We start from the raw sequence: 8,984 nt of genomic DNA, 5'->3' as shown, positions 1-8,984 counted from the left end.
TATATCATCCTTACCAAATCAGTCTCCACCAAGAAGAATTAACAGGTACGGGTTGTCGCAATGAATTCTGCTGATAGGTTCAACTTCAGATTCAGAGGGATGACACATTTATTAATTTGATTTTATTTACTGACGAGGCTACGTTCACGAAGCATGGAAATGTTAATTTGGATAACACGAATTATTGGGCAATTGAAAATCCATGTTGGCTGCGGAAAGACACTGACCTCACGGATCTCCAAATCATGTTAGAAAGAAACAAAGTGCATGGCGGTATACATTAATTGGGTGTATTAAACTGAAAAAAAACTATGTGCTAAACTGCTTATGATGGAACAATACATGAATTCTCTCGTGTGATAGATAGTCTGTTGCATATGGTCATCCTACAGTACAGGTGATGAAACTTTACACCGGTCTGTGGAAGCAACTTCGATCATGACAAAGATGCAGAGGGACTGTGTAAAAAACAGCGCTGGAATTTTTTCTGTATGGGACCCTTAGCAGATAGGTTCGAAAGCTTAGAGGTAAGAGAATGGCATGAATATGATGTAATCATTAAAAGACGTCTCTACAAGATCCAACACAAGTACGTGGTGGAATGGATAGACTTGATTCCAAATAGTAGACAGCATTCTTACCCAAAAGCATAACACTATCAGCGACTCGTGTGTGTGCCTGTGGACTCAAGACTGCTTTTTATGCAGTGTGACAGTAACATTGTCGCCATGATAGTGTTTTTAATAGCGCAGGTCTTACGCGAAATGTATGGTGTGTGCTGTAGAATCCCTCTGCGGTCAGCTTAATATGTTGGTTCTCAATAGTGTTCCTCGAAAGGAACATCGACTTCCCTCGATGGACTACCGTTTGACCTACCTGGTGAGTGTAATCCGACTACTGAAAACAAAAAATTAGATCACTCGACAAGAAAAATGACTCTCAGGATCAATTTAATTCCTTAGCCTATCATATTGATATCAATGACGTGCCGCCTGGTGGGTGGTCGACGGCTAGGGACCACGAAATGATGCTTAAGAGGCTTTTCTTTTCTTTTCTTTTTTTTTCGTTGCGGCGATATCTTTTAACGAAATTTCAATCTCTCACCTACACAGAGCGAGACAGGCTCTCAAGATTTGATTCATAATCGCTAGTGTGATATAGCATCGCACTGGTAAAAGGGGATCTGTAACAGTAACAACTACGTTCTCTCGAATTATAGCTTGTTGCTGTCAAATCTAAAATGAATGTGTTTTATTCCGACATGTGAGCCGGTGGCGTGAAAGATTGTCTGGAATATTTGTAATACACATACGCATGACAGTTCATTTACAGACACTGAAGGTGAGAGATGCTCTCAGGTCTTATAATATGTTCAACAAGCTGAAAGAAATTGTTTAATATAGATTATCTGTTCTTTGGAGTTTAAATTCACGCCTTTTCTTTACTCCGATGACTGATTTGAGATAATGAGGACATTCTGTGCTGATCGGTAATTTTCGCAGCAAAACAGTTGAATTTTTTTCCTGATTTCCCACATGGTGGACATGTCTCCGCTGATCATTTGTTATCGGTGACGGTACACTTCGTCTGACGTCACAAAATAATCAGATGCGAATTGTATCCTGCAGTCTAACGTATACCGATTTTGCACATAAAACAAAAAGAAACGGGACTTTGCCTATTTTCATGGAAAAAAGGACATTTATTACCATCGCAATTGTGTTTTCCTTTTTATTAGTTGCTTTATTGCAGGAGTCGCATTGATGTTAAGTAGTCCAGCACAGAATGGGGGGCTACTTTTAGCGAGTTCTATAAGACATCACGGCTCTCCTTTTAGACAAACAATCCTCGGCCGTGCTGGCAGTCATTTGTCGCGGTTTCGTTCTGAGGGATGCCGGCGTCACACATTTGTACTGAAAAAATTGCATTGTGAGACTGCGCACGCTTTAGGTGGAAGGGACTTTCTTTTTTGCAAGCAGCCGACCTTCGAAATAAAAAGAAGTATATATTAAAACCTTCAGCTGCTGACGGGCGTAGATATACATCAACGGTGACAGGTGAAAATTTGTGCCTCGACTGGGAGTCGGACCCGGGATCTCCTGCTTACATGACAGACGCCCTATCCATCTGAGCTACCGAGGGCACGCAAACAGTGTAACTGCAGGGACTATCTCGCGAACGCCTTCGGCGAGACCCACATTCTCTCCTTATATGTCCACACATTACATTCGTAGTTTCCCTACCCAACACACTCATTACACGTAGAAGATACTCTTACCAAATCCCGTAAGAGTTCGGGTAATATGTGTGCATCCGCACAGAAGAGGAAGGTCATGGCCGGTATTGCCAGAACTATACAGGGTGGTCCATTGATCGTGACCAGTACAAATATCTCACGAAATAAGTGTCAATCGAAAAAAACACAAACAACGAAACTTGTCTAGCTTGAAGGGGAAACCAGATAGCGCTACGGTTGGCCCGCTAGATGTCGCTACCATAGGTCAAAAGGATATCAATTGCTTTTTTTTTAGGTAGGAACCCCCATTTTTATTACATATTCGTGTAGTACGTAAAGAAATATGAATGTTCTAGTAGGACCACTTTTTTCGCATTGTGATAGATGGCGCTGTAATAGTCACAAACATATGGCTCATAATTTTAGACGAACAGTTGGTAACATATAGGTTTTTTAAATTAAAATACAGAACGTAGGTACGTTTGAACATTTTATTTCGGTTGTTCCAATGTGATACATGTTCTTTTGTGAACTTACCATTTCTGAGAACGCATGCTGTTACAGCGTGATCACCTGTAAATAAGACATTAATGCAATAAATGCTCAAAATGATGTCCGTCAACCCCAATGCATTTGGCAATACGTGTAACGACTTTCCTCTCAACAGCGAGTAGTTCGCCGTCCGTAATGTTCGCACATGCATTGACAATGCGCTGACGCATGTTGTCAGGCGTTGTCGGTAGGTCACGATAGCAAATATCCTTCAACTTTCCCCACAGAAAGAAATCCGGGGACGTCAGATCCGGTGAACGTGCGGGCCATGGTATGGTGCTTCGACGACCAATCCACCTGTCATGAAATATGCTTTCCAATACCGCTTCAACCGCACGCGAGCTATGTGCCGGACATCCATCATGTTGGAAGTACATCGCCATTCTGTCATGCGGTGAAACATCATGTAGTAACACCGGTAGAACATTACGTAGGAAATCACCATACATTGCACCATTTAGATTGCCATCGATAAAATCGGGGCCAATTATCTTTCCTCCCATAACGCCGCAGCATACATTAACCCGGCAAGATCGCTGATGTTCCACTTGTCGCAGCCATCGTGGATTTTCCGTTGCCCAGTAGTGCAAATTATCCCGGTTTATGTTACCGCTGCTGGTGAATGACGTTTCGTTCCTAAATAAAAAGCGTGCAAAAATCTATCATCGTCCCGTAATTTCTCTTGTGCCCATTGGCACAACTGCACACGACGTTCAAAGTCGTCGCCATGTAATTCCTGGTGCAGAGAAATATGGTACGGGTGCAGTCGATGTTGATGTAGCATTCTCAACACCGACGTTTTTGAGATTCCCGATTCTCGCGCAATTTGTCTGCTACTGACGTGCGGATCAGCCGCGACAGCAGCTAAAACACTTAGTTGGGCATCATCGTTTGATGCAGGTCGTTGTTGACGTTTCACATGTGGCCGAACACTTCCTCTGTCCTTAAATAACGTAACTCTCCGGCGAACAGTCCGGAAACTTGGATGATGTCGTCCAGGATACCGATCAACATACATAGCACACGTCTGTTGGGCATTTTGATCGCAATAGCCATACATCAAGACGATATCGACCTTTTCCGCAGTTGGTAAACGGTCCATTTTAACACGGGTAATGTACAGGGTATTTCAAAAATGACCGGTATATTTGAAACGGCAATAAAAACTAAACGAGCAGCGATAGAAATACACTGTTTGTTGCAATATGCTTTGGACAACAGTACATTTTCAGGCACACAAACTTTCGAAATTACAGTAGTTACAATTTTCAACAACAGATGGCGCTGCAAGTGATGTGAAAGATATAGAAGACAACGCAGTCTGTGGGTGCGCCATTCTGTACGTCGTCTTTCTGCTGTAAGCGTGTGCTGTTCATAACGTGCAAGTGTGCTGTAGACAACATGGTTTATTCCTTAGAACAGAGGATTTTTCTGGTGTTGGAATTCCACCGCCTAGAACACAGTGTTGTTGCAACAAGACGAAGTTTTCAACGGAGGTTTAATGTGACCAAAGGACCGAAAAGCGATACAATAAAGGATCTGTTTGAAAAATTTCAACGGACTGGGAACGTGACGGATGAACATGCTGGAAAGGTAGGGCGACCACGTACGGCAACCACAGAGGGCAACGCGCAGCTAGTGCAGCAGGTGATCCAACAGCGGCCTCGGGTTTCCGTTCGCCGTGTTGCAGCTGCGGTCCAAATGACGCCAACGTCCACGTATCGTCTCATGCGCCAGAGTTTACACCTCTATCCATACAAAATTCAAACGCGGCAACCCCTCAGCGCCGCTACCATTGCTGCACGAGAGACATTCGCTAACGATATAGTGCACAGGATTGATGACGGCGATATGCATGTGGGCAGCATTTGGTTTACTGACGAAGCTTATTTTTACCTGGACAGCTTCGTCAATAAACTGTACTGGCGCATATGGGGAACCGAAAAGCCCCATGTTGCAGTCCCATCGTCCCTGCATCCTCAAAAAGTACTGGTCTGGGCCGCCATTTCTTCCAAAGAAATCATTGGCCCATTTTTCAGATCCGAAACGATTACTGCATCACGCTATCTGGACATTCTTCGTGAATTTGTGGCGGTACAAACTGCCTTAGACGACACTGCGAACACCTCGTGGTTTATGCAAGATGGTGCCCGGCCACATCGCACGGCCGACGTCTTTAATTTCCTGAATGAATATTTCGATGATCGTGTGATTGCTTTGGGCTATCCGAAACATACAGGAGGCGGCGTGGATTGGCCTCCCTATTCGCCAGACATGAACCCCTGTGACTGCTTTCTGTGGGGACACTTGAAAGATCAGGTGTACCGCCAGAATCGAGAAACAATTGAACAGCTGAAGCAGTACATCTCATCTGCATGTGAAGCCATTCCGCCAGACACGTTGTCAAAGGTTTCGGGTAATTTCATTCAGAGACTACGCCATATTATTGCTACGCATGGTGGATATGTGGAAAATATCGTACTATAGAGTTTCCCAGACCGCAGCGCCATCTGTTGTGGAAAATTGTAACTACTGTAATTTCGAAAGTTTGTCTGCCTGAAAATGTACTGTTGTCCCAAGCATATTGCAACAAACGGTGTATTTCTATCGCTGCTCGTTTAGTTTTTATTGCCGTTTCAAATATACCGGTCATTTTTGAAACACCCTGTATCACGAAGCAAATACCGCCCGCAGTGTCAGAATTTTACGTGATAACACATACATATACGTTTGTGACTATTACAGCGCCCTCTACCACAAAGCGAAAAATGTGGTCCATCTAAAATATTCATATTTCTTTATGTACTATACGAATATGTAATAAAATGGGGGTTCCTATTTTAAAAAAAAAAAACAGTTGATATCCGTTTGACCTATGGCAGCGCCATCTAGCGGGCCAACCATAGCGCCATATCGTTAACCGCTTCAAGCTAGACGAGTTTCGTTCTTTGTAGTTTCTTCGTTTGACGCTCATTTCGTGAGATATTTGGCCCGGTCACTATCAATGGAGCACCCTGTATACTTATATGGTTTCGGTTCTTTCGGACATGTCCGAAAGAACAGTAACAATACCCACATAAGTATATGAACTTCGATATAGCCTTCTGGAGCGTTCTCTGGATGGTCGGGGTTATGCTACTTAATTTTCCGTTTGTGTTGTCGCCTCAAGACATGGCATGTATCGCGAATGACCGCGGAGGGCCGAGTGTGGCCAGCGCCCTTTGAGGAGGCGGCAGCGGGGATGTGTCTGCTATGAGTGGTCGCCGGACACAGACGCTTTCTACCAGGGGGCGGCATGTGGGAGCTCTGTGGCTATATTTTAGATGAACAGATTGCACTTGAGGTGGCCGTCCTTTTATCTCCTATTGATTAGCTGACTACATACACTATTGTGTTGGCGTAGGAGAGTCGCCTTAAGGCGGTGGCCAGATTGTGGAAAGCCGAGTGCTGCGAACTATCTGGACCATTCTCCACAATTTCGTTGTTGTTTCAGAGGGCTCCGGTCTTTATAAGAAATACTTTTAACAGATTGCAAGAAAGAGTTGTTGTCATTAAATAAAAGTGTTTCAATGGCAGAATGAGAGGTCTATTGGAGGTGTTGGGGGGGCTGTCTTGTCTGTGTCAGTCACCGCCTAAAGTGCACCCACTAACCATTAGAGCAGCTGTGTCACTATAGACCAACAAGTTGCACTTGGGACGGCCGTTCTTTTATTTCCTATTGTTTAGTTAACTGTGCCTGCTTTTGTATCAGCGAAGGACCATCGCCTCAAGGTGGACAGTGGCCAGCACGTGCCGTGAGGCGGATTAGCTGGCCATTTGAAAATGCCTGTTTCCTCCTTGTAGGTATGGAGGGAGAGAGGGAGGGAGAGGGACACGATTTCCGGCAGTTTATGATTGTACATCGAGGAGAATGCACGTTCAACAACCGCCCCCTCTGCAGTCTCTTAGGACTACGATTTTCCCCAGTTCATGTGTTGTATTATGACCCGTTTATTATGAGTGCTGCTTTTTTCACGACAATTTCGAATTGTAATTGGAACTGTGACACTTTCTTTTCCATCAGTTGGGGTAGTGTGCATTGTCTTCGATTATCTGGGCTGCAGGGTATTTTTGAGCAGGCATCTGTAGCGAACTCTGACATTAAACTACTATAAACACTGGGCTCAGCTGTAAGCTTACAGGTAATACACTTATTAAACTCCTCTCTGTCCAACACCAGCATCTCGTCAATTGAACGTTTTTCCCACCAAATAGAATAAAGGTAGCACCTTAAACACCAGCCTTTTCCCCGCCATCTTGTAGTTGAAGGGTAGAGTTTGAGTGTGTCTGCCACTAGTTGGGAGTGGTATTGCGAAATTTTTTCTCAGCTTGATAATACTAGTTGCATAGCATTGTCAGTTTTTGTAGTTTCATTGCGCTTCTATGCCATCCTCGTGTAGCGCCACACACATATAGTTGTGTAATTAGGCCTGAACTTTATGATTAATTACATTCTTAGGACCGATCTTCGCCGTAGTTTCCTGACCAAAATAAATAAGTACACTAACCTAACCTTCCACTCCTGTATCTGGGTAGTTTCCATGTGATGGGGTTGAGGAAGAGGGCGGGGGTGCACTTGGGCTTTCCATCCACGAGAACCAAGTTCCGAGTCTCAGTAACGGTACGCCAATTTTAATTTACCGCCACTTCGAAGCACCTCTGGTGGTATAATTGTGTTGGGGATTGCACTTGGGCTTTCCATCGAGGAGGACCAGGATTTGAGTCGCGGAAGGGGTACCACCAATTTTAATTTCCTTCCATTTCCTGAGTGGAGGGTGGGGTGCGTTGTCAGCACTGCCCTGGGACGAAAAAATTCACGCCAAAATTCGAAATTCCTGTCAGTAGTGTAGGTGGTGGAGTGGGAGGGTTGAGATGGGGGCGCCTGGGGCCAAAATGCAGGTAGAAAAAAACATGCGACGTCATACAGGGGTGAGGGTGGAGATTAAATTGGTCGGGGTGGGAGTGGGCGTAGTCAGGGGATGACTAGTTGATCTACTGATCTATTGAATTTATTTGCGTATCAACTTGATATCAAAATTGCACCTGAAAACCTACTGCTCTACCACTAGTGGTGTACTGCACTACAAGCCGTCTCACAAACTCAAAAACACGGCGTACCGTAACAACAGTGCCAAATTGGCCTCCACAGCAGTAGCGACGAGGCCTTAACAAAACTGGCGACGAGGGTTTACAAAAGAGGGGGTGTACGAAAATGTGGAAGCACAACACGTTATCAAGCCTAATGCGGTGTAGGAAGTCTATCGGCATTCAGAAAACTTCCAAAGGTCTCGGAATGGAAAAATGCAGGTCCTCTATGGTTTTTGAGGGAATCTTACACCATTCTTCCTGCAGAATAGTGGGAAGCCCAGGCATCGATGAGTGAGGCGGATAGCGGCCGCCCACACGTCTCTCCAAAGCGCACCACAAACGCTCAATGATATTGACATGTGGTGCCTGCGTTGGCTAGGGGAGATGCGATAATTCATCAACTTGTTCACAAAAATAGTATTGGACTATGAGAAGTTGTGAAAAGCGGCCCAAATCAGGAAAAGTAGGCACATGATGCTTGGCATTAGTGTAACCTTTCAGAATAACCATTGGGCCTATGGAATACCATTATATGGTTGCCCAAATCACCACCTTACCTCCGCTGTGTTTCATTTTAGATACGAAAACTCGGTCAGAAATTAGACACAATATGAAATAAGACTCATTCTACCGAACGACTTCCTCTCTTTGTTAGTGCACGTTTTACGGTTTCGGTAGCACGTTGTCCCGTTATGTGTATTAGAATAGCTAATTTGGAAAGCCAGCTCGCATTGCAGCTCCCTGGTTATGTGGTTCCCTTAGTATGTCTTTGGTACTCATAAGGTCCGCAAATACGACATTCCAATTTGTCCATTTCGAATTCAATTGTCTCCGACACAATGCACTCACAACTACACAGAATACTGTTCTAACAGTGACTGGCGCCTGCAGAGTAATGAGGACATTTCACAGGTCAAATATAGTAGCTAAACCTGGAGGCACAGCTAGCATCGGCTTTTATGTTCAACCACGCATTTTTCGCGATGTTTCTGTCCAACTTCTGTACGTGCGTTAATCGCGACTTATGGTAAAACCACTCCAGACTGTGAGCGACTTTAATTTCAATATA

This window comes from Schistocerca americana, chromosome 5 (assembly GCF_021461395.2).
Source record: "Schistocerca americana isolate TAMUIC-IGC-003095 chromosome 5, iqSchAmer2.1, whole genome shotgun sequence".
Lineage (NCBI taxonomy): Eukaryota > Metazoa > Arthropoda > Insecta > Orthoptera > Acrididae > Schistocerca > Schistocerca americana.
Note: the sequence above shows the minus strand (reverse complement) of the source record.